The sequence below is a fragment of the Lampetra fluviatilis genome, chromosome 17 (genome assembly GCF_964198595.1).
Source record: "Lampetra fluviatilis chromosome 17, kcLamFluv1.1, whole genome shotgun sequence".
Classification (NCBI taxonomy): Eukaryota; Metazoa; Chordata; class Hyperoartia; order Petromyzontiformes; family Petromyzontidae; genus Lampetra; species Lampetra fluviatilis.
This window is the reverse complement of record NC_136291.1, coordinates 5,017,561-5,045,261: the sequence shown is the minus strand read 5'-3', so window position 1 is coordinate 5,045,261 and position 27,701 is coordinate 5,017,561.

Sequence of the window (27,701 nt, the reverse complement as noted above, 5' to 3'; positions counted from 1 at the left end):
CGCTTGGAACAATCAGCGCAACACAAAGCAAGAGCTTGTGACAGGAAAGAATAACTAATGAAAACACTAGTCTGCAATTAGGTGAGAGAAGCCATTTCCAAAAGGGTGCTGAGGCCGGCACTAGATTAACCTTCTGCAGCGCGTGAACACGTTTGAAGAATGGAGGAAGATCTGGGACTGCAAGTTAGCGCTTGTAGAGGGGAAGTCCAAGAGGTGAGAGCCACTGCCCGATGGATGGAAGAAATTATTAAAGCGTTTAATAAGTTACGTGATTAACATACGGCACGCTCAGCAGTGGTTTAAAACAATCCCAGAGAGGACATTAATAATCAAAGAGCACTGGAAACATGGGCCGCACAACCACATTTTTTGCAGCTGCGGGAAGGTTTTGTTCACAACTGTGAACACATCAATGATGAATATCATTATCACAAAGACTGTAGGGGAAAAAATGAAGCCACATTCAAGCTGTCTTGTGTATGTGCCACGAGTAAGATTAGAATGCGTTTAAAATGTATCTGGGATGAAACCTAATATGAGTACACGTACGGTCCTTTTTCGGTGCATTGGTGGATGAGGATCTCGCCAATAATTATTTGTATAAGAAAAAATTGCGTGGCATTCTTTCGTGAAAGGAATCAGAATCAGAATCTTTATTCAGACTGCAGGAAAAATCCGATGAGGTATGAAGCTCTTTTTCACAGGTCTCCAGTATGGGCGGGTCAGCAAGTTACAACAGCAAACAATAGAAAACAAACGCTGGGAGTGCAACATAGAGAAAATAGTAAGAAAGTTACTAAGTATCAATAAATAATGATTATATAAGTCAGATTTAACAAGCATGGGCACTGTAGCAAAAACAAAACAGTCCCAGACCACACCAACCAGTAGTCCCTCAATACAATTCCACATTAACATTGAACTATTGCTACACAGGTAAGGATCAACGTTACAAATAACATTTGCAGACGTGGCTGTATCCAGCACTAATCTTCTGGGAGTGGGCACGAGACAAGAAGCCACGGCCGAAGGAAAGAGTTATTATAGATGTGTCCTGGGTGTAATCACTGGCCCAGACACAACCCCCTGTTAAGCCCCGATGACCACCATGCATAACAGGTGTTATGGGCTGCTTGGCTATGTTGTGAGCAGAATAATGCACCCAGTAAACATGGAACGTTGCGATGACGTTGATGCAACGTTGTTCCAACGGTTTCAAGCACGTGCCAACGTTGTTCCAACGCTGCATGTTTACTGAGCCACTTCCACAAATCCATTGTTGTACTATACTTAGTTGATCCAGACCACTACGCTTCTGGCATTACTCGCCCACACTGACCAACCCGGTGAAGGATGGCCAAACAATGCCCAATAGCAACACAGCATAGGGACGCCTTCATACAGCAGTGGATTGACACACGGGGTGTGCATTATTGTTGGTACTTCATTGGCATGCGAAATCCTACACGTGTGATGTACATTTCTCTGTTGCGAGTATTTCTGTTATGCAATATACATCGTAATAAGCCACCTCTTAAACCATTTTGGGAATAAGTAGGACGGGGCAAGCTCACGTCAATTTACGGGCCTCGCTTAATTCCGCTTAAGTCAATGTAGCGATAGATTTGTATATAGAACTAGATTGATTTCATCAATGAAGCCAGCAATCTCCAGGCATGGCCACAATTCACAGTGGACTGTTAAGGCGTAGCAGCTTCCTATGCGAACGGTCCCTCAACGCAGTTCTCAATTAAGAATGTGAAACACTGTGGTATTACAATTATGCTAGACTAGCTTGTTTGCCCATCCTAGGACGGAAGCTGTAGTATTTACGAAAAAATTGAGCAGAGTATAATTGTATCTTGTGTAAATTTAATGACAGTGAATCTTGCACGAAAGTACGTCATCAAACACTTCACTGCAGTTCACTGTAGCACTGTATTAATGGCAGTGAATCTGGCACAAATCTACATCATAAAACACCTAACTTCATGTCACTGTAGCACTATATATAACTGACCTTTAATTTGTTCAAATTAACTCCTCTGATACTTTATTCTCTGCTGCTTTCGGTCGCTGGGGTTGAAATAAATTGGAATTCGATCAAATATCTGGAAAATTACCGAGAAATGTCTTTTACCATAATGTAGACGCATAAATGAGACTTACCTTTTATCTCAAGTGCTGAAGAAATAAATAAAGACACCAAATCCACTTTGTTTGCTGTGTATAATTATTTATTAAATTAACTTTCAATAAAGAAATGGCAAACTTAAAGCGAATTTGCGGAAAAAATTGTATTTCCGCTCGACCTTCTGCCTGAGTGTAAAAATCCACCAGCTCATGAATATTAATGATGGTGGGTGCGGCATGTGGAGTGACGTCACGCACGTTACACACAAACAGACATTCTTGACTCATAATAGTAGTAATTGTCCACTTTAATTAAGTGATGTTTAGACTATGTGTATTTCATATGAATATTCACACGTGCATATATATACGCGATGTTGAAACAATTCGAGTACTCCGCTGGTGATACAATTAATTGTTAAGATTTGATTCAAGGAATTGTATTTTAACATTTGCTGTAAGGATTTACAAGGATCCATTGCATACAACATATTGTGATTCTAACAACTTTTAATTCCTAAACAAGGAATTAGATGTATCTATCGTGAGCTTAAAACTCAGTTGTGCATACTCAGTGCTCTGGCACCGTACGTTGTATCTGCATTTTTACATTAGTGGTCTACACAGCAGTGAATACAAATGTACTCTCTCTGTATGGCATGGAAGGGGGCCCTAGGAGGCATGGTTCTGGTGACAATCAGAGAGAGGGCAGTTGAGGATGTGACAGTCTAGGTCAGGGGTCTGCAACCTTTAAGACATAAAGAGCCACTTGGACCCGTTTCCGAAGGAAAAAATAAACTGGGAGCCGCAAAACCATTGCAACATTTAAAACAAATATAACACTGCATATATTGTTTCTTACCTTATTGCTATATACAGGATCGTGCAGTCAGCTGTCAATCTGAATAAAAAAAGGACTTTTTCACTTAACAATGTAAAATATATTTTTGCAAATTAATAGCTAAATTACCTGGTTAATGGGATTTTTGCTCCTGAACCTCAGTGCACAGTGTCTGCACATCAGGGCTGTAAGACGTCACCTTCATTTTCACACAGGCTTGCAAGCTGTCATCTGTGAGGCGTGATCGATGTTTGTTTTTAATATAGTTCATGTTGGAGAAGACCTGCTCACATACATATGTGGAGCCGAAGATCGACAGGACTCCAAATGCATACTTTTTCATGTTTATATAAGTGTTGGGGATGGCATTCCATGTTTCGAATACAAGTTTGTCCTGTTTGGGAAGGTTTTCAATATCACTCCATTTATGATTCTGAGCCAGAATGGCCTTCTGACGGGCAACATCCTCAAGAGTAGCGGTCAAGCATTTGAACTTGGACACCCATATATCTTTGTCGGCTATATCGGCCAGTTCCATCTCAAGATCAGGTTGACTTACACCTGCAAATGCAGTCATATTCAATAGGGATGGATCGATCGCCAGGGGAGTGACAGGGAAGGATAATGTCGTTTTTTCCTCTCTGAACTCACAGAATCGTTTCCCAAACGAACTTTGCATTGTGGTGATTGCAGACTTGAAATATTCCAAATTTATCGTATCATGACTTTGTTTGAACTCTCTCAAAGAGGGAAAGTGAGACAGTGTACCTCTCTGTAAATCTTTGACAAACACTGTCAACTTGCGCTCGAATGCCAAAACCTCCTCCAGCATGTGCAGGGCTGTGCCTCCTTTCCCCTGAAGGGTTGTATTTAGCGTGTTTAGATGTGCTGTCATGTCTACCATAAAATGTAATTTTTCCAGCCACTCTGGCTGTTCCAGCTCAGCAAAGGTGAGCTCTTTGCTGCCCAGGAAGGTTTTTACTTCTTCCAAACATGTGACAAAGCAACGGCAACGTTATTGCCTGTCACCGGGCGGGCAGTGTGGAGCGGAGCGGCGACCTGTCAGCAGCGGCAACGCCAGAGCAGGTGTCACAGTGCGCCTCCTCCCCTCGCTAGCATCCGCCCCGGAGCCGCGGTCAAGGTTCAAAAGAGCCGCATGCGGCTCCGGAGCCGCAGGTTGCCGACCCCTGGTCTAGGTGAACCCGAGAGGGCACGTGACCAGGACAGCGTACGAATGTGGGCCAAAGGTGACCGAAGGGACACGTGATGTAAGGCTCAGAGTCTTCTAGTGAGTTCTAGAAGGGGGCGTGGCCGAGGCAGAGCCAGGCCACGCTGAGGGGCATAAAAGGGAGGACCAGAGGTCCGATCCGGGCTGTCTGTTGGAATGGAACCCGTCGGTGCTACGTCTCTTCGATCCCCGGACTTCGGTCGTCACGCTCGGCATTGTGGGTCAGGCAGTGTGTAAGCTGATGGACCCGGTAATGTAGTTACCCCGTTGTGGTCTTAGAATAAAGTGTTGCCTCCAAGTTCAAGTGTGTCCCTCCGTGGAACCCACTACGCATGTTTATATGCATTGTTTCCCCACTTAAACAGCAGTGAATCAATGTGCAATCCACACAGAAAAAAATATTTTCTTGTATTTCTTGATGCGAAGAATGTAATAGTCTATATATTGTATATTAGTGATCCATCAGCATGTTTAACGTTCACCTGAAAATACAAAGCTAAGTTATGTAGCACATAAGTTATTTAAGTAATGCAATAATTATAAAGTAAATCATTTTCTAATTAAAACTGCAAAATGATTGAACATGTGCTTTGGGCCAGTTGTACCAAAGTGAATGCTCTGCACATATACGCCAATAAACTATTTCATTGCAAGAATGTTAAGTTTGACATCCGAGTGGTGTAGACGTTGTTCATTGTGTGGAAAATACTCAACCCACCGTTTGTTGGACATTAACCTTCATCGCGACCCATGTAACGACTGTTTCATCATGCACATGTACAGTACATGCCTTTGTCAGTCCACTGCTGGATGCGTGGCTCGTGCCAACGATTACTTTAAATTTTAAAAAATATTCTGTGGCATTCTCCCTTCACAAGACTCACATTTGTGCATAATAATAATAATTATCATGACCTCATCGGCCAAGATCTACCCACTGCTGAAGGCCTCCCCGTGCCATTGTCATCCATCAGTCACACGATGCACCAATCCAGAGGGCTCCTGCACAAGGGCTGATCTTGCTGTTCCATCTCCGCCGTTGGGCGGCTTCTCGGGCGTTGATCTCCGTTCTCTGGCTACCCCTTTGATTTCGCCCACCGGCCTATCAAGTCTGCCCACTGTCGTCAATATGGTGTCTCTAAACGGCATGTACTCTCCGATCGGTTGAGCTCTCGTTCCATGTTATATTACAATTCCTCATGCCACAACAGATAATGTACTGTAATAGCATAACATTTTTTTAACCTTCTTTAGTCATTTTAGTGTGTTGCTTTTTCATTATTGCGTTGAGTTTTCAAAAGGCGCTTCAATGTTAAGGCGCACGCTACAACTCTGAGATCAGGATAAACACGAGCAAAACAAATGTTTATATAATGCGAGTTGACTCAACAATTGCATATATCTTGGGACCTCCTTTGCCAGTACAAAAAATATGATAATAAGTGGAAACCCCTATTAACAATTGCATATATCTCTCGGAGAGGAACAATAATATACATTTCTAGAGCAGTTATTGGAGGTGGCGAGGGATCCAAAATAATTTAATAAAAAGGCAGCCCGTGAGTTGCACATATTTAATAGATAATTGCATCACCCAGCGTTCGAAATTCTTCGTGGACAGAAACAAAATTGTCCCAGACTTGTTAATCTTTCAGAAGTGTCCTACATCATGGCTACATTTGTACTCGTGTCCAGATTTGTCATCGCTGCAGAACGGCGGTGTCTCTCGGTCGCCCGGCTGATACGCCGCGTTTAAAGAGCATTGCATTGCTTTAAAAAAAACACACACACACACAGGTGAGTAAATAAGTAATAAATAATCACATCAAGCTCAAAGCCACACAACAAGCAATGGTTAGAGTGCAGAATGTACCAATATGCTCTCCTGCACCTGCTCAAGCCATCAGAGCCGGTGCCCATGTGCCGCTTTTGAAGTCCAGCTCCTGACACGGGGAATGTCACGGGAGACTTAGCCTGTGATCCGGCCTCCCAGCCTTTGTAGCCTCTCATTTATCATGCATGTGTAGGGGTGGTCACACACACACGCAATTCACACACACATACACACAGGGGTGCACACATACACACGCACGAGGCATGTGCACTTGCACATGTACGCATGTCGGGGTATTTTCAATTCCCTATTTAATTTTGCTGCTTGTTTGTCAGAAGCTTATGGTGATCCTTTTGCATCTCTCTTTTATTGTGTCTTCATTTATTCTCATTAATTTTGTTTGTTTTCCCAAATGAAATAAAAAAAACGTGCTACCAATTTGGCATCGTCAGTTGAAAGATATTTACATGCGGAACTTCTGACAGCGAGCAGAGTACCAGAGCCTTGTGTCACATAAGGAGGTAACGCCACTGAACTGCTTATGATGTCGTTTCACACCTTTGCAACTGCAAATGATGTTTGTCATATGGCAATCAAATTTATTGGGTTTTTTACTTTACTTTGGGAGCTGAAATAGACAAATTGTGCAAAAAAACACACATTTATGTTATGATTATGCAGTCATTAGCAGAGGTGTGGACTCGAGTCATGTGACTTGGACTCGAGTCAGACTCGAGTCATGAATTTGATGACTTGCGACTCGACTTGGACTTGCATAACAATGACTTTGTCCCACCTATGAGATGTGGACTCGAGTCATGTGACTTGGACTCGAGTCAGACTCGAGTCATGAATTTGATGACTTGCGACTCGACTTGGACTTGCATAACAATGACTTTGTCCCACCTCTGGTCATTAGTAATAGGGGCTGAAACTACACATTTAATTCATTTACGTTTGAGTTTACTTGCTTTGTTACACGGTTTATCTAGTTGCCCGGCTGTTGTGGTGCGTGAACACAGCAACAACAAAAATAAAAGACGAAAGCATCAATACTTCTTGACTCTATCATGGGACCTTTTTTGCCCGTATCAAAGTACGAAAAATAAGAATAGTTATTACCCTTTCTGGCAATAAAACAGGAGGTGTTCATATGGTGTTATCAGAGCATGTTTAGTTTGCACGCTCACCACAATTACGTGAGGTTAACGCAGACTTGATTCCTTGCAAGCCCGACTCCACTACCATGGCTGCCAGCACTCAGCGACATCTCACTGCCACACCTCCGTCGACAGGAAGCAACGGCCAAGCTGGCTGTCGCCTGATGAAGCTAGTTGTAATTACTGGCGAAACGTCGAACTAAGATTGTAAATGTTGTGGCTTGGCTCTCCAACACACCGGTGTGCTGTACTAGTGACGAATTGGCCACGTTCTGTTTGCGTGACAACCCTTACTAGTTGGCTGTGTGTCGGGTGGTGGCGGGTTTTAACGACACATTCTAGATTTGAAGCTTTCGTGACTGCAAGGATTCATATTCTTAGGTTTTTTCGGTAAAGTCACGTAGGTAAAACATTAACATTAATAAAAGTAAAATAAAATAAAAATCACGACGTTTCGGAGGCAACACAAGCTTCCGTCTTCAGGTGGAACCGTCACAGCCACGACAGCTGTATCAAGTAAATGAGAAATTGCGGAGTGGTAGCTCTTGCAATCTCTCATGTACTTGATACAGCTGAAGACGGAAGCTTGTGTTGCCTCCGAAACGTCGTGATTTTTATTATATTTTACTTTTATTAATTTTAATGTTTTACCTACGTGACTTTACCGAAAAAACCTAAGAATATTTAACGACACATTGTTATATTTATGCGATCTAACCCAAAAAAAAACTCAATTATGAACAGCCAAGCTGTTGGTAATAGGTTCATGCCAGTGACAAGTTACCGCTCCATGCAGACATCTTGTCTCACCCAGCAGCATGCCTGTTCTTCGAGACACCGAGCCTGGTTGTAATAGCATTGCGTTGGCAATGCTATTGCTTACATCATCACGGCCAGAAAACCACTGCCTTGCTGCGGATTACACGATTGGGTGCAGCAAACTCATGGTTAGATGAGGTACAACCAGAGCAGATGAACAGGGTGGATCTATACCACCGCATCTCAATAACACTAGGTCTAACTCGTGCTACGTCTGCTCAATCGGAGTCAAATTCTGCTGAGCACAATAGAAACCCGGTTAGAATGTCATCCGGGTTGGAGCAACGGCGTAGTTGGTGAGAGCACTGCACGATGAACCTGGCTACCTGAGTTCGATGTCCGGGGCCAATAGTGATGAGCGATGTTTGAACCGCTGTTGGTCCCACTTCGCCAGCCCGCAGGAACGTAACCAGCCTGGTGAAATATGGTCAAACAGCTCTCATTGCTGACATGCGCGGGGAGGCCTTCAACAAGCGATGGATTGACACGTGACTTTACCGAAAGAACCAAAGAGTATGGATTCCTGCAGTCACGGAAGCTTCAAATCAAGAATAAATATATTTTTAAATTTTTGCCGTCAATATTCTATAAATGTCATAAGCTTGCATAGAGTGGAAATCTAAGCCAACCAACGTGATCTGTTGCAGCGACGGCTAATCTTTACTTTGTGATGCCACGTGTGCACAAAATGAGCATCCGGATCATCGCGGTGTACGAAAAGCTCCAAAGTATAAATGCACCACACAGTCGCTCTTTCAGCCAGGCAGCCGACGCAAAAAAATAGGAGACAGGACACTGATGGGTCATGCGAATGTCAAGCCCAAAGATTGGCCAAGACAGATTGCGTATCAATTTGGAAGGGATGCTGCTGGGGGGTAATGGTTAGTACGCTCCACTTGCAATTTAAACTTTGGGCAAGTATCTTAAATCCTCCCCACCTCTGTCCTCCCAGCCCTGCAATTGCTTTCGCATGCCACTGTTGGCAGAATGGCCTCTACAAGAGGAGAGTTCAAGAGAGCCCCTCTCGTGGGTAATTGGCCTGCTCTTCCACGTTGGCCTGGCAACTTGGAAGAGGTGGGAACAAAGGCAAATATAAAGACCCCCCGAATAGCCTTAACAGACTGTAGGGGCAAGTGCTGTTAGCGTGCACCTATGAAGGCCGCCTTCATAGGTGCTCGCTAACGGTACACGAGGGGGTGGGTGGCCAGCACCACGCCCGACCACCTTTGTCTCCCCAGTGGCGATGTTCACACACCACACCAGGTACTCATTTGAGGCTGAGCCGACCTAGGGGAGGCCCAGGACCGGTTCAGATAATCGTCACTGTTGTTTACCGTGAGCGGGAATCGAACCCTGTTACGCCAGGTTCATAGCGCAGCGCGCTAACCGCTACACCACCGCTCCTATGGTAATTGGCCTGCTCTTCCACGCTGGTCTGACAACTTGTAAGAGGTGGGAGCACACACACACACGTTACCCTACCGCAAAGAGACATACCCATCAATTCACTGTGGTGCACCCATTTGAACTGCTGGGTGGATAGAGGAGGTGGGAGCGGGGGGGGGGGGAGATTAAAGCAACTTTCAGCATTGTTTCAACTGCCGCGCCCGGAGAAAGAAACATGTGCGGTGACCCACGTGCTAACCAATACCCCACAGCAGCATATGAGGGCATCCAAAAAACACTTAATCCAAAAGAATGTCTTTGTCTTGTTTTTATGTGAACGTGTGACTTTCAGAGAAATGGCCTCATGTCCGCTTCTTTTTTCTCTCTCTCTCTCTCCTCAAGGAAAGAAACAGTTCAGGGATGGAGGCCATGGTGTCCATTAACCGTGAGCATGGGAGCAGTGGTTTGTAGCACCTCCCGTGAGATTGATGCGACTGGCAGAGCAAGCTGTCTGCACATCATCTGCAGCGGTGCTGGTGGCCTAAATTGATGGCTATCAATGACGGATGGGCTGGCTTTAACAGACAGCTCGTGTCACCGAGCTGAAGTTGTGTGCTGGGGAGGTGGGGGTGAAAGGGTGTGTGGGGGGGCGTCGAGGAGAAATGCAGGGCTATCGGTTCGCAACACCGCAAGAGTCATAAAACAGGGACCCTTCCATCCTTCAGAGATTGTTTCTCTTTATTTATTTTCTTACTTATCCGCCCTCGCTCCTGTCTGCTGCGTCTTGGTCTTCGTCTTTAAGAAGGTCGCTTCATCTTTCTTGATGTCCCTTCCGTCGGTCTATCGATCCACTTCTCAACAACCCCCCAAAATGCGCACTCAAATGTCAATGGCGAATTTGTTTTCTAAAATCGCACGACAGGACGCAGGGCACAGGCCCCCTTTAAATGCCCCTCCGTGCTCGAATGCGTCACGTGTACCCCAAGTTTCCTATCCCAGAGCATCAGGTTCTGACTTGTGGTTCTCATTCACTGAAATATTAAGCCTTGTTGAAACCGGCTGCCTCTATTAAAAACCACACACACATACACACACATGTGTTGGCACAATGCGTACAATTAAATTAAAGATGTAAATCTTTTTTAATGACTTTTTCTATTTATGCCTTGTGCGATATTGCCCAGAGGCGGGTAATCTGTGCGTGACCCAGGACACGCCAAAAGCCACAGTGCTGTGAATCCTGTCCGTACCCTCTTATCGGATTATTTCACTTGCACCCATTTGCCTCTTGTGTGTATGTGTGTTGGACTTCTTTCGCGCCATACGTATTTAACCATGCTGATCGGAGGAGCGGCGCAATTGCAAGAAACTAAACACAAAAGTAATAGGTCTTCATGTTAATGATGAGAACATGAGCACGCATCATCACTCAGTCAACACGTACAACATATACCTCAGCATGACAGTGATGTTCATGATATGTCATAAATGGACATCATATCAATAATCCGTGATGGCACAACATTTATATAGCAAACATTAATTTACAATTACAGTTGATGAAGGTAATACAAAATATACAAATAGATCAGACGTGCTTGTGACAATGGTTTCAATATATACGAACACCTAAACAGGATAGTCATAATTAATCACACAAGTGCTTCCAAACAACCAGACACTAGTGAGGATACAACAAACCATTACAGAAATAATTATACAAAACATATACAAAACATAGACATATTTAGTCTTACGTGCCTGCTTAAATATAAACACTTCACGAACCTGAAAACTTGCGTGAACAATTTGCTGCACACATTACAAAACGTTTAATGAAAATAAAAAAGTGGAGCACATATAATCTGCACCGTGCAGGCAGAAGCATTAATACATAAGCACGTGTTCATATATCATACGTTACATAATAATATATTGTACAGCGTTCGATTTCTAGCCGTGGCTAACAGTGGTAAGTGATATCCGAATTGGTCATTGGTCCGCCCTTCACTAACCTGCCCTGACCAAGCGTGGTGAAGTATGGTCAAAGAATCCCCAAGACAAACCTGTGTGGGGAGGCCATTCTGCACCAGTAAATTGAGATAAGTATTTCAATTAATTTTTTACAAATAAATTTCCTCACAAACAAGGCAAATTATACAAACTAATTCTGACCAAATAGTAATGAAAAATTGTACATATCAGATAATTACATCCTCAACATGCAAAGGCTTAGAGAAACCTTTTTAAATCCGTTTCCTATTATGAGTCAATGAGGTTGAAAATAAATCAGATATTGCTGATCGGTCTTCTACCCTGCAACCTCGAAGCTTCACTAAACGTTCCTTTGCATATTTCTAAATGTTAAGCTTTCGTGACTGCAATGATTCATATTCTTAGGTTTTTTCGGTAAAGTCACGTAGGTAAAAATTTAAAATTAATAAAAGTAAAATAAAAATAAAATAAAAATCACGACGTTTCGGAGGCAACACAAGCTTCCGTCTTCAGGTGGAACCGTCACAGCACGATTGCTGTATCTCACTTGATACAGCTATCGTGCTGTGACTTTACCGAAAAAACCTAAGAATATGTTTCTTTGTATCCTTTCTGAATGCACAGTCCACCACTCTTACTTCATTCAAATCATTTACAGAAAATCCAAAACAGCAAGGCACCTTTTGTCGCACTGTCCCATTACCGAGGTGTAACATTCCGTCGACGATTTGTGGCGCCGAATCGCAGCACTGTCACCAGCTTGCAATTTTTGAGCCACCGCGGTTTAGTCGTGTCAATATCTCCAGCAAATTCACAGACTGCACTTAAGCTTTTCGATTTGAAGCTTTCGTGACTGCATGGATTCATCTTCTTGGTTCTTTCGGTAAAGTCACGTAGAATGGAAATAATAAAATAATAAAAATAAAACATAATAAAATAATTCTCACGACGTTTCGGCCACAACGCAAGCAGCCGTCCTCAGGTGAAGACCAGGTCTGTCGGGGAGACAGCGTCTGAATGTCTCCCCGACAGATCCCCGACAGACCTGGTCTTCACCTGAGGACGGCTGCTTGCGTTGTGGCCGAAACGTCGTGAGAATGATTTTATTATGTTTTATTTTTATTATTTTATTATTTCCATTCTACGTGACTTTACCGAAAGAACCAAGAAGATGCACTGAAGCTGTGACTGGGTTGCTTGTGACTGCAATGTGGGGCTACAGGGAGAAGCATTCACACATCTCAGGCTGACGTTCAAGACACACGAGCTTAAGGTTGAGGTCGAGGCAAGGGGCCGCAAGGCCAAGCTCAGGTCGAGGCCAAGAGTGTTTAGGTTGAGGCCTGTGTCAATGCCAGTCAAGGTCAGATCCTCTAAGCTGAGGCCAGTGTCAAGGTCAGTCAAGGTCAGATCCTCTAAGCTGAGGCCAATGTCAATGCCAGTCAAGGTCAGATCTTCTAAGATGAGGCCCGTGTCAATGTCAGTCAAGGTCAGATCTTCTGAGATGAGGCCTGTGTTAATGCCAGTCAAGGTCAGATCCTCTAAGCTGAGGCCAGTGTCAAGGTCAGTCAAGGTCAGATCCTCTAAGCTGAGGCCAGTGTCAAGGTCAGTCAAGGTCAGATCCTCTAAGCTGAGGCCAATGTCAATGCCAGTCAAGGTCAGATCTTCTAAGATGAGGCCCGTGTCAATGTCAGTCAAGGTCAGATATTCTAAGATGAGGCCTGTGTTAATGCCAGTCAAGGTCAGATCATCTAAGCTGAGGCCAGTGTCAAGGTCAGTCAAGGTCAGATCCTCTAAGCTGAGGCCAGTGTCAATGGCAGACAAGGTCAGATCTTCTAAGATGAGGCCAGTGTCAATGCCAGTCAAGGTCAGATCTTCTAAGATGAGGCCTGTGTTAATGCCAGTCAAGGTCAGATCTTCTAAGATGAGGCCAGTGTTAATGCCAGTCAAGGTCAGATCCTCTAAGATGAGGCCAGTGTCAATGCCAGTCAAGGTCAGATCTTCTAAGATGAGGCCTGTGTTAATGCCAGTCAAGGTCAGATCTTCTAAGATGAGGCCAGTGTTAATGCCAGTCAAGGTCAGATCTTCTAAGATGAGGCCAGTGTCAATGCCAGTCAAGGTCAGATCTTCGAAGCTGAGGACCGTGTCAATGGCAGTCAAGGTCAGATCTTCGAACCTGAGGACCGTGTCAAGGTCAGTCAAGGTCAGATCCTCTAAGATGAGGCCAGTGTTAATGCCAGTCAAGGTCAGATGCTCTAAGATGAGGCCAGTGTCAATGCCAGTCAAGGTCAGATCTTCGAAGCTGAGGACCGTGTCAATGCCAGTCAAGGTCAGATCTTCTAAGCTGAGGACCGTGTCAAGGCCAGTCAAGGTCACATCTATACTCTTTGGTTCTTTCGGTAAAGTCACGTAGGTGAAAATAATAATAATAAATTATAAAATAAAATAATGAAATAATAAAAAATATTTTCTAAAATGAAATGAAAATAACTAAATTAAATCACGACGTTTCAGAAAGCAACACAAGCCTCCGTCATCAGGTAGGACAGCCACTGCAAGAAATAATTTGCTGGAGTGGACAAACTTCAAATCTAGAATCAAGGTCAGATTCTCTAGGCTGAGGCCAGTGTCCAGTCTATTTGCCTCTAAGCGAAGTTTTGGGACTGAGGCCACACTCCTGAGATCAAAGCAAAGGACAATGTCCTCAAGTCGGCCTTTAAAGCTGATGACTGCCTCAAAGACCCAAAACTGACACATCTCACACACAATGTGTGTTTGCTTTGCCTGTTGAGGGAATTGCAGGGAATTATACATGAGGGGATGAAACTAAATACATTTGATGTTTGCCATTGCATAGAGGGACAAGTCCTGCATTCAATTTCATTTTAATGCCCACAAATTAAACGTTAAACGTATTTGCAAGTAAAAGCACTTTTTTGGTTGGACTGCAGTGAGAGATCAAAGAGCATTGTTTTTCAAAATTGCGTATTCTGGTAGAACAATTTTTGTGCTCTATATTCTAGCGTCTTTCTTGAAAAGGTTGCATTTTGTGAGAATGGACGCTTGTTTGGTGTTTTCTTACGTTATTAATGCTCATGAGAATATATATCAAATTATCAGTTACCTGATTTGTATTGTTCACTTGAATCCCTTTGCAAATATAATTTTAATGGAAGTGGATTGGTCCCATGAACGTTTTAAATGATACATAAATCGCCATCATTTGAAAAAAGCACGAATGAAAAATGTGTAGAGGTAATGGGATAGTTACTCATGAATTAATACACCTATATTCTTGGTTCTTTCGGTAAAGTCACGTAGATAGACTTTACCAAACGAACCAAGAATATGAATTCCTGCAGTCACGAAAGTTTTAAGTCAAAATGTAATACACCTAATTAAGGGTAAATCAGCATGGAGTTGTTGCTACTAAATTAAAGTGCCACTGATGGCTGCAAAGAAAATCTCAACATTTCTCCTCTATTCCCTTTGAATAAAAAATATATATATATATCTTGAGAGGCATACATACATGTTCAAACTGATGAGTGGAAGAGGGGCCTCTAGGAGGGAAATAAATGGCATGGAACCATTCACAACAGATGATGATCATCAGCAGACAGTTTATGGAGATCATTGTGCTGCTGCTAGCTGCTGTTGCTGACCCAGCAGCAGAGGTCGCAACCGGGTAACCGATACCCGTACCCTACCCGATACCCGGCTACCCGTACCCGGCCGGGTACGGGTACGGGTACCCGTTTGTGACCCTGGTGTGGCCGGGTACGGGTACGGGTAGGCCGTGAGTCACTGGTGAGTAACTGTTTGTCACTCATTTCCCAACGTCTTGTCTCTTCTCACAATTCAAGTTCCTAGAATCAACCCACCCGCGCCTGCAACATGGCTTCATCCCAGAGGTCGCAATCAGGTACCCGATACCCGTACCCTACCCGATACCCGGCTACCCGTACCCGGCCGGGTACAGGTACCCGTTTGCGACCCTGGTGCGGCCGGGTACGGGTACGGGTAAGGAATCAAAACCCGTTTGCGACCTCTGCCTAGCAGCGTCCGTAAAGGAGCTGGGCAGGAAGAGAGACCAGCCACTTGTTTTTACATTGCCTGAGTATAATGTTTCGACTCGGAAAAGAATAGATACAAGAAGAGAGCAAATGAAGCTCAAAGACAATTGGATGCAATGTTCTTGAGCAACATCATGGGCAGAGCTAAATGAAAGGCCATGATTGCCAATGTCTTCGCGAATGGACATGGCACACAGACAGAGTGTGAAGCTACGGATTAGTGTCTGTACATTACTTAAGGAGCACAACAATAAAGCACAAAATGCATTTTGGGGATACAACACGTTACCAATATATTGTAATTCATGAGACATTTCAAAGCAAAATGTATAAGCATTGCTATATTTTTATTTGTAGAGATGTTTATACGTATTTAATATAAACACGTTTGAAAACGATCGTTTATATATGAAAACAACACAGGCTTTATAATTAAATAACAGATGCCCACTGCAATCTACATTAAAATAAGTCAGGGAACTGTAAAACAAGAATGTTTAGCACGTTTATGCTGTTTTTAACATTTAGATGCCGTTTAATATTTATTGGAAATCTGGCATTGGTTTAAAAAGGGACAGATTGGGAGGGGGGGTGTAAAACAGTCCAATAACAGATGAGAGTTCACTTTTAATCATCTTCTATCAAATGCCATAAGCTTAAATTGTATGCAATACTATAACAATGTAACAAATAGCCAGTGCTTGATACTCTTAATCAGTATTTTATTGGGATTAATGTAAATCCACAGTAACCATCTGTTGTTTTGTAAACAAATATTAATTCCATTGCATAGTATACCCCCCTTTTTTCACAATCACTCGCTGTTCGTTGCAGTGTTGACTATTTTAGTGCGTTTATTTTTTTATTTATTCTGTGACGCACACGCAGAGTGTCTTGTTTTGATTAACAGCATGTTCAAATAGCCAATTGTATCATCATTTACAGCGACCTTTGTGATTAGCAGGTTAAGCAAGCTCCAATGAGCACCAGGACAAAACAAATACCACAACCCATTGAGGCTGCGCAAATTGACAGAAAGAGCATTGAAATTATCACAACAAAGTAACAGTTTAAAGAAGCCACAGTTCTAAATGTGCAATGTAAACCACAACATGCGCACATTCAACATGCCACTATATTTATTTAAATAAAACCTGTGTTCTACGTGTGCATGTATGTTGAACTTCTTTCGCACCGTGCCTCTGCATTGTGCTAACCGTTGCACTGTGGCCGCATCTTCTATTCTGTGAGCAGATAAGACATTTTTTTTTAAATGATACAAAATTATTCCGAATATTTTTTCAGGCCTTTTTTCAGAAAAAAATGGCACTGGATGGATACCTGTGATTAAAGTGGCATTTAAAGCATGCCTTGTTTTAACAGCCATTGACAGCCTTTCCCATTGACTATTGCTGCCTCTTAATTCAGTCCAGGCTTAAAGGTCTGCATTCTCCACAACCACAGATAAGCCATTGGTGTAGGGGAGGGGGGCATGCTTGTCAATAATGAGCCCTTCAAAATAAACACAGATACGCTTACACAAGACCTCACTCGGCAAAGCCAAACAAGATGTAACCATAGGCTCCAGTTTGTTGTTCCACAGGCTCCCATAACGCACTCACTCACACACACACAAACAAACTCTCCTGCTCCACACAGCCAGTTTCATCCTGTCTTGGTGCATCTGACTAAGCTCATTTCTGTCTACAGATAAGTTCATATATTCCCACACACCACGGACATAGCTCGTGATCCAAACAATGGCCATATTTCATATTCAAGTGATATTTAGGGTTTCCCCTTGCTTAAGGAGACATATTTATGCTTCTAACATTTGCACACACACACTCTCCATCTGTATAGCCCAGCAGCAGACTTGAGATAAGCATATAGATAAGCTGTCAAGATAATCACTGATGAGAGGGTGTTGGATTTGGGTAGACCTCTAAGATCTGGTGGCAAGGAAATGAAAGCTCTATGGGAATACTTAGATTTTTTTTCTTGCAGAAGATCTTTTTTTTCAACACGCTCCGGAACGTACAGCCCTGTTGTCAATCCACTATTGGATGAAGGCCCCTCAATGCTGTGTTAGTCATGGGGGTTTATTTAACCATACTTCACCACACTGGTTGGTGAGAGAGAGGCCCATGGCCAGTTAAGATATATCATTCATCGCTGATGCTAGCCGTGGCCAGGATACAAACTAAAGTTTCTGGGTTCATAGCACAACGTGCTAGCCACTGCACAACCAAACGTCATCCATTTTACAAGTTACCTTGTTGATAATATTTAAACATTCTATTTAAACAAAAACATGCTCTTTAATTACCTGATCTAAATTCAATACTCGGTTTCAGTCACCTCTGTTTAAACATAATATATATAAGCAGCTTTTTTTAAGGCAGCATAGGTAGTTGTACATGGGGACATGCTTTTATATGATGGCAGTGGAAGGTTAAGACCCAATTCCTGACACGAAGAGTTGTGGATATGCAGAAACACATTCCACTGGATAGTGTTTTTTTCTGCAGGTGATTGGATAAATAAAGAACAAGATTTGTGCTGAATACAAGCAGACAAGATTGCGAAAATATCACTTCGAATCTTGTGGAAGGTAAAACAAACATTTGAAAGACTGCATTATAGGTGGTGAAATTATGCATAGATTTGTTGATTAATATTGCTTCGTAAGCTCACAATACATGCATTGAATCGCTTGTGTAAAAATCTATTTTGTATATGTATTATGGTATGACTTCACGTGACTCATGCAGCCATTAGAGACTGCTAGTCACCACGGCTAAGGAAGGCCTCATCCATCAATGGGTTGATCCTGGTTGATGATGAACTGAGATGCTTAACTTTTAAAGTAGTTCGACACACAATGGCAGGGAGAAGGGTGAATCCGAGTATCTCTAGTACGTCTGTAAGCAAGTCAGAGCATTTCTTATGAGTCCAGCTCATAACGAATGCGCACTAAACACACGTAGTAAGTAAGCTCTTTGGAACGACACTGTTTTAAGTTTATTGCAAAACTGGCTCAGGCTCAGGGATGGATCCCGAACGTGAGCCGGTTAACTTATTCCAGTTTAACACGTAGGAGGTTTTCGCGACCAATATCATCCATAATAGAGGGTTTTTTTTGGGTTAGATCGCTTAAATATATAAATGTGTCGTTAAAACCCGCCAAAACACCGGTGTGTTGTACTAGTGACGAATTGTCCACGTTCTGTTAACGTGACAACACTTACTAGTTGGCTGTGTCGGGTGGTGACGGGTTTTAACGACACATTTATATATTTACACGATCTAACCCAACAAAAACCTCGTTTAACTCATTCCAAGTCTTCGGGCCGGAGACCCCGACAACTGCACTGGCCGTACCGCCACACCGAGGTTCACGTATGGTGGCGGGTACAGCAGGGTCACCGTGGGCCTGTTGAAAACCGGTTCGCGACGATCGGCAGGATAGGACGGAGCAGATCAATGTAGGCGATCCTGTGTTTAAATAGGTAGCCAGTGTAGCTCGGCTCGTAGCGAAGTCGTGATCGGGTCAAACGTTCGCTTCCGAACTATCAGCCGAGCATTTAGCACCGACTGCAGCTGAATATAATTGCGCAGAAGTAGGTGATTAAAATAAAAAACATAACATACATGTGTTGTCGTAACACTGCACTAATAGTGTGCCTACAGTGTCATCGGACACTGATGTAATTGGATCTCGGAAGCGAATAAGGGGTTCGATCCTGATAATGAATTGGATTGGTGACCATCAGGGCTTGCCACAGGCATTGTAGACATTGCAATGTGAGGTGGCCATGGGATGGCAGTGATAAGTGTCACTCCACAAAGATGTGGGGGAATTCTCCGTGTTTTCTGTTTTTTTATTCCAGATGAAGCCAAACACTCTCTAATGCTTTAAGCCAAACGTCCCAGTGCTGTACACACTTGAAAAAAAAATGTCTAGCCGCTCATTGAAGCTTTACTAAGTAAATAACGATCATTATTATTTTAATTTTTAAGTAAGATTCAACTTGAGTAAGTCTGAAAACTTGTTATCACGCATTCTTCCTATGAGCCTGGTCCATCACGAGTGTGCACTGATCACACACAGTAGTACGTATCTTTGGAAGAGGAATAATAATAAGAAGAAAACAGTTTTGAATCTTGTTTGAAGAAAATCGTACTCAATCGGAGGCAGGGAGCCATCAGGCAGAACGGTTTCAGAGCATTGCAGAAAATTGCAATGAATAGCAAAAAACTGCAGCAGAATGTAAAAAATCACGACCGTGCAACACGGCACGGAGATGCAGGTCATGAGCCGCGGCGAGTGTTGAAACAGGACGCAGAAGGAAGGCTTGAAGGTAGAGTTTTCTGTTGAGGTTTGCCATCTGACAGGGGAAGGGGAGGTTTTCTTTGTTGCGAGGATGAGTGGCTGTCGACGTGTCCCAGAAGGAATGATCTTTGTCCCATCACTCTGCCCCCCCCCCACCCCCCCCCCTGGAGTCACACCTTGGCTGCCTTTCAAAGCTCCCGCTGGTGGGGGAGGTGACCCCCGCAACATTTCTAGGGGCTTAGTCTTTCCGGACTGATAATTAGCAAGTCACGGACAGCAAACTTTACAGCCACCTTTAAAAATGACCGCGGTGATCAAAGCGGCCTCGGTTGACACTACGATAATAGTTCTGCGCGTACATATACCACCCCCTCGACAATGTGGAAACGTTCCGTAATTCTAGATTTGAAGTTTTCGTGACTGCAAGGATCCATACTTTTTGGTTTTATCGGTAAAGTCACGTAGGTGAAAACAAAATATAATAAAAATAAAACATTTAGTTGTTTAATTTTTATTTTATTTAGTTTTAAAAATAAAACATTTAGTTGTTTTATTTTTATTTTATTTAGTTTTCACCTACGTGACTTTCACGTTCCGCAAGTTTAGTACTCTTCATACGGTTGGTGTAGTTTTTTGTTAATATAGCTCAATTTCACTGCATACATGTACCATGGGTTTATTTCCAATACAACTGTAGTGTGGGTATTTTGCTGAACAAGCACGTGAGAACATCTTCAGACGGTGCCACTACTTCAAGACGGGGTATGTGTGAGGTCAAAATTCAACCTCGTTTTGTCAAAATGACGTGAAAGGCTGGACCGTGTGCACTGCACAATAACTCTGCTGCCAAACAGTGCAAACATCTTCCGTGAAGAACATCAACCTCTTTCACTCCCTTATGCCCCACAACATGGAACTCCCATATCATCTGACAATCTCTCATCTTCACACTCGACCTTTTCAGGAAGCCGGTGTCATTTTTCGTCCCGCGCTATATCTTCAAAACTTTAAGCGTACAGAAAATATAGGATGTATAGCAAATGTATGCTATCCCCGCAGAGATAAACTGTTTACCACATCATGCAAGTTAAAGAATATGTTATAGTTTTATCTTGCAATGGAACACAAAGAGCGTAATACATAGGATAAAACATTTATTTTTCTAAAGGCCACTATTTTATTCCACTGCTTCTTTAGCAACATTCACATGTCCTGTCAAATATGTTCCTTTGTAAAGAAGTGTGTAGCTAAATGTGGAGTGTTTGTGTGTATAAAGTACCCTTTGTTCTACGATGCCATAATTCCCCATTACCTTCATCTCTCCTGCACTCAAACATTAAAACTATACTCACACTGTGCAGTAATTTGGCCAGTTGCAAAAACAAGATACCGAAACACGGTGGCAGCTGAAAATAATTCAGTATTGACATTATCTTGTGTTAACCAAGCCATGGCAATTGGTATTTTTTTTTATTTCACAAACCTGCTCAAGTGAACCCAACAGTCTTCTTGGTTCTTTCGGTAAAGTCACGTAGAAGGGAAGTAATAAAATAATAAAAATAAAACATAATAAAATAATTCTCACGACGTTTCGGCCACAACGCAAGCAGCCGTCCTCAGGTGAAAACCAAATTGAACCCAACAGCTCTGTCACAACAAGCCCACGATCACCCTTGTGCATCGCTCACCGCTCTCTCCACACACAAAGCGTCCACCCCGCCACCAACTCATCCTCCTCCTCGGCTACTAACTGCTGCACCCTTCCACCCCCACCCCCATTTCCTCACACTTTGCCATCAAAGCAGACACTTTGAGCCATTCCCATCAGACTGCTTCGGCTCCTTCCACAAAGGACATCTGCTGAGGGGGGAGTGTAAATCTTGTGGAAGGTTTGTAGACTGAGAATGAGATGGAGAGAGACAGGGGTCATTGCTTTTGGACGTCCGTCAAATGCCAAAGTTCATATTCCAACAAGAAGCCGTTTCCTAATCCACTCTGGTCATCGTTTAAACGCGAACGAAGCCGTCACTATGTCGATCGTCTTGTTGTCATCCTTGCTTTGTATTGTTTTGTCTCCAAACAGGAGCATGGTTCACATAAAGAGGAGGGAAAGCAGAACCGCAGTGGTTGGTGAGGTGGAAGGGTCAGCATCGGCAGGAGAATCTGACCAAGGCAGTGATGGTTATGGGCAAGGGGATATTCAAGTATGCTTGAGACTCGATTGTAAAAGTTTCATTATCTTGCGAGGTGTTTCCTTAAATGAAAGGGGTGGCGAGATGGTAACTACCTCGCCTGGCATGGAGGAGGTTGTGGGTTCGGTCCCAACCTTGATGATGCCTGTATATTTGTAGTTTGCGTGTTTTCTCTCCCCGTGGTTAACTGGATTTTTCTCTGTTCCCTCCACATTTAGAATCAACATGCATTTAGAGTATTTGGCTGCTATACATTTCCACATGATAAGCCACTTCGTTGAGTAATAATTTTTTTTGCCAGGTCCGTCTGAAAAATAACTATATAGCTTGGTGGGCCTTACGTGGTAAAATAAAAAAAAAGTTTAGTTTAGTTTTTAGAACAGATCTGTTGTTGCCTTTTGGTTATCTTTTCTATACAAACTGTTAATTTACGACAAAATACATTTCCACGTACGTAACTCCACTTATAATATGTTTTTGTGTGTGTCTCCTTCCTTTGGCGAAAACATTTGTTGGAAGCAGTTTATGGCACATGCAAAAAAAATGTACACATAATTTCGCAATAAAAGGGTATTAAATATATAAGCCTTTGTCCACGTTTCCAAAACATAACATACTGTCTGTGTAATACACTTATTCTGTTTAATCATTGTCACATGAATGTGGTGTTTCAAATTAAGCTTAGAATTGGGTCTGTGTGACTTTCGAATGCCTCATCCTTCGAACTTTCATGACCCCATCTCTTGTTTGTGTGTAATTCGATATCATGAAGGGTCTATTTAGAAGCATTCTCCATAATATGACCTCATCTATGTAAGAATGACCCCATGTTATCGAGAGAAGTGGTTCACATCTACATTTTAGACTGACATTCGGACTGACTCAATGTCGAGGTGTCTTCACAGCCTCACGGCTTTTATTCTGTTCTCGGAGAAAACAAAGGCCAACATTTAAATAGCCTGACGATGCGGCCAATGAGAGTCACAAGGTGTGCACATCGCTATGCCATTGATGCTACACACACACACCTCAAAAAAGGACACGATCCTAATCCAACAAAGAAGTTACGTGGCGACCCAAAATAACCCACTAATTTTTACAAAGAAATTACTTTGTTGAATAATGAATCTAAATCGTACTTGAAAATAGCAGTAAAGACTTTGTTAACGTGTAATTGGTTAACTTTCACGTTGATGCAATGATACTCCCCGATATCGCGGGATATTGGATTGTACGGCATGTTGTTCAGCATGATGTTCAACCTTTCGCTACACATGCTGGGAGCTTATTTAAAAACTGAATTGATTCAACTTTTGCATTGCACAATACACGGCAAAGTAAAAAAGGAAATCGCATATCTCTGCAGCGAAACAGCGGAAATCTACGAGGATAATCTTATCATGGCAGAAATTGCACACCATTTTGATGAGACATCTACAGAAGACAAAAAAAGATCATCCATATAAAAAAAAAATCATTCGAAAAGGGCTGTCTGCAATTTTCACATTGCGTTTGATAGTGCCAGAGCAAATTAAATACATGGACCTGTGCATTGTAAAGCAAACAGATGCCAGGCACAATGGGGGCTTTGGCCATTGAATGTGGGCCAAGTCCCGTCTCAAACAAGAGAATTGCCCAGGTGGCTCGGTATCTGGCAGAGGTGGGACAAAGTCATTGTTATGCAAGTCCAAGTCGAGTCGCAAGTCATCAAATTCATGACTCGAGTCTGACTCGAGTCCAAGTCACATGACTCGAGTCCACATCTCATAGGTGGGACAAAGTCATTGTTATGCAAGTCCAAGTCGAGTCGCAAGTCATCAAATTCATGACTCGAGTCTGACTCGAGTCCAAGTCACATGACTCGAGTCCACATCTCATAGGTGGGACAAAGTCATTGTTATGCAAGTCCAAGTCGAGTCGCAAGTCATCAAATTCATGACTCGAGTCTGACTCGAGTCCAAGTCACATGACTCGAGTCCACATCTCAGAGGTGGGACAAAGTCATTGTTATGCAAGTCCAAGTCGAGTCGCAAGTCATCAAATTCATGACTCGAGTCTGACTCGAGTCCAAGTCACATGACTCGAGTCCACATCTCATAGGTGGGACAAAGTCATTGTTATGCAAGTCCAAGTCGAGTCGCAAGTCATCAAATTCATGACTCGAGTCTGACTCGAGTCCAAGTCACATGACTCGAGTCCACACCTCTGGTATCTGGGAGGTCAGAACACTGAGTCAAAGCTGCCGAGATGTATGTATGTAGAACTTCATTATCACAGTACGTAGCCAAACGCGCTAATTAGAGGTGCTGGGTTTTAAATTCAGGTTTCAGTCACACAAGACTCAACTCGGATCTCAAACGTAGCAAGATGCTGATCTCAGCGCATTCGCCAATGACTGCTCACAAAGGAAAAAAAAACTCATCACATCGAATTTTAGTTTGTCACTTTCATTTGACTAAAAACTTTGGCATTGAGCACGGGGATATTCTGTATCAACTTGACTGTCACGTACGTTGACTTTCTTCCGCACTGTACGTAGCAAACCGTGCAAATCACCGCCGTGCTGTGAGATTGAACCGGTGATGCGGTAGCAGGGACAGGGCCCCTCTGCACTGGCGCGATGTCGTATGGCACTGCCATAGCGGGGTGCATGGGAAAGTGCGACCCTTGCTGTGCAAAGGTGTAAAAAGGGCACTTGATCGATTCGTCAGAAGTCGTGTGAATGATCTCGGCAGCAGCCAATCTCTGAAGCACGGGGGCTCTCTGCTCTGTGAGATTACCGATCTCGCGTCGTGATGCTGAGAACACAATCAGAACAAATTTGAAGATGTTTAAATTCGATTCCATATACAGTCGTTGGAAAGGCATTCAGAGTTAATTTTACGGAGACATCACATTCTTCCCAAAAATAATGTAATTTTCTCTTGATTTCAAGTATAAAGGCATAAAAGTAGCCCCGTAGATTAGATTCCTTTATTTCATTATGACTGCATCATGTGTCCTTGCACGTGAGAGAACTCGGCATATTGGTGTTATTTTTGGTAACTTCTAATGAACAATTAGTCCATGAGGGATCGACACATTAGGTCGTCCGATTGAATTGCATTGTTCATTAGAGTTCTAATTATTATACATTAGAGGTATTTCATGATAACCCTTGGCTTTTTGTGCTCATTGTTGTGAGCAAAACTGCATCACGTTGCCCTGAAATGTGCCTATTCATGCCACTGCTGGGGAAATGGCCTCCGCAAGAAGGAGCTCTTGATAAACCATAGAGAGCCCACCCTGGAGGATATTTTGTCCAACTATTTCACGTAGCCCAGACACCTTGGTAGGTGGGGGGCAACCCAGAGTTTACCCTGCCAAAGACGAGCTGCCGATCGACTGAACTGTGGCGTGCCCATGTGTTCCTGCTGAATTGGCAGACACGGGAGATTTCGTGAATTTTCCTCAATGGCTGTGCCATGATATTGAACCGGTGATCCGGTAGCAGGGACAAGACTCTTCTACACTGGTGCGATGTTTGCTCCGGTTCACCTGCTTCTGAATTTCTCTGTAGTTATTTAATACCCTGGATTGCAAGTGCAATGGGCTACCTATTACACCACAGCAGCATACATGAAATAATACATCAGCAAATTGACTTCCATACAAGATATGAGGAAAGTTAGGGCCACGTGTAATTTTAAGTCCTTGGCCATCACACACACACACCCTGTTAAATGCCATCCAAGGTAGGAAAATTAACACCAAATTAACCATCATGGGACCTTTTCACCAGTGTCAAAGTATGGAAACTATGAATAGGTGTAGGTCAATCAGTTTCAAAGACAATGCAAGTATTTTTTCAGAGAATATTTGATTGCATGTTCACCACAAGTGCGTGTGGTTAATGTTGACTTGATTTCTTGAAAAATATATCTTTTGGGTGTTTGAACATCTTAACACCTTCATCAGGCGACAGGCAGAGATTGTGGCTGTCGCCTGATGAAGCTAGTTGTAATTACTGTCGAAACGTCGTACTCAGATTGTAAATGTTGTGGCTTGGCTCTCCAACACACCGGTGATGCTATACTAGTGACGAATTGGCATGTTCTGTTTACGTGACAACCCTTACTAGTTGGCTGTGTTGGGTGGTGGCGGGTTTAACGACACATTTATATATTGTAGCGACCTAACCCAAAAAAACCTGTATTATGGATGATATTGGTCGCGAAAGCCTACGTGTTAAACTGATCTTAACAACTGTTTTATTGTCAAAAATGGTAAAACCTATTCTTATTTTTCATAACAAATTAATTGTTGGTGTGGTAATGTTGACTACTCAGCTTCACACCTTTAATCATTCATGAGACTGGAATTACATGACATTTGCCATGGTAAAATATTAATTGCACTCATATTCTAATCAGCTTTTGTGTGAACTACAAGATGTGCACTATTTTGAGGTGTTCTTTTCATAAACAATTCAGATATTTAAGGATCAAAACCAGTATGCACTTAACATGCTACATTACATTTTAATTAACATCGTCAAACATATGTCCTCAAATGAGAAACCTTTACAACTTGTATTTGTTTTGTAAGCCACAATTGTGTTACCTTTTGTCATTTTTCATTGTCACTAATTCGTTGTACTGTACTATTGCTACGTAAGAAACTATAACGGTAAGAATGTAACTATTACATTTTGGTGAACATTTTCAAAATATTTTACCAAACATGCCTGGTTGCAACATGCATCTCATTATATATTTTTTATAAATGTGTCTCTGCTAAATGAACAATTGTAACTCGCATATTAATTTGGCGCTGCACCACAGGATGGCTCTGTAGCTTGCTGCGGTGCCTAATTAATTTGAAGACCGGCATCCTTTGATGGAACGGAAGATGTTTTACTTAATAACGTTGATTCATTTGTCCTGACACTCGGTGCATATTGTCAGAACATTATCTGGGGAACTTTGAAGTTCACAAGTGAATAAGACAAGCTGTATGTGTGTTGAACTTCTTTCGCGCCGGACATAGCCAACCGTCCTAATCGGAGGTGCGGGGAAAGGACAACAAACTAAACACAAAAATATTTTCCGAAGAAATTAGTTTTCAATCAAAGCTGGTTACAGTTCCCCAATAGATATCAGCACACCTTTTGGAGAATTTCCCATCTCACGGCAAAGAAGCAAGACCTCCAATAGGAATAAATATATGGGGCATGAGAGTAATTCCCCTACATTTAAAAAATATATATTTATTTCAGTGGGCCATCCGTCCCATAACTTATCAACTTGATGGAATTCTAACTAGCACAGTAATAAGTGTTCAATCAATGTATCTTTGAATAAATGTGGATTTTAATCCTCTACCACAAACCCAAAATGTTTAGCACTTTTGAGCATCTATCTCCTTAACATCTATTGCCCATCTTCCAACCTAAAACTCTGTTATCCACCATCCAAGGCCAACCCAAAACTTTTGTCCAAATGTTCTGATCTACTCTTGATCATCAGTCATTCCTCGCAACTCGTCATCACTGGCAGCGCTGCGGAAAAGCATCATACTGGCCATTTTATTCATTAAATACACGAATTACTTACGACATTTAAAATGAATGCGAAACAAGACACACAACTCTTTTACTTCGCAGCTTTTGTTCGCGCGACGAAACAAATAACTGATGCGTGTGTGGTGATGCAGCGGTCACGTG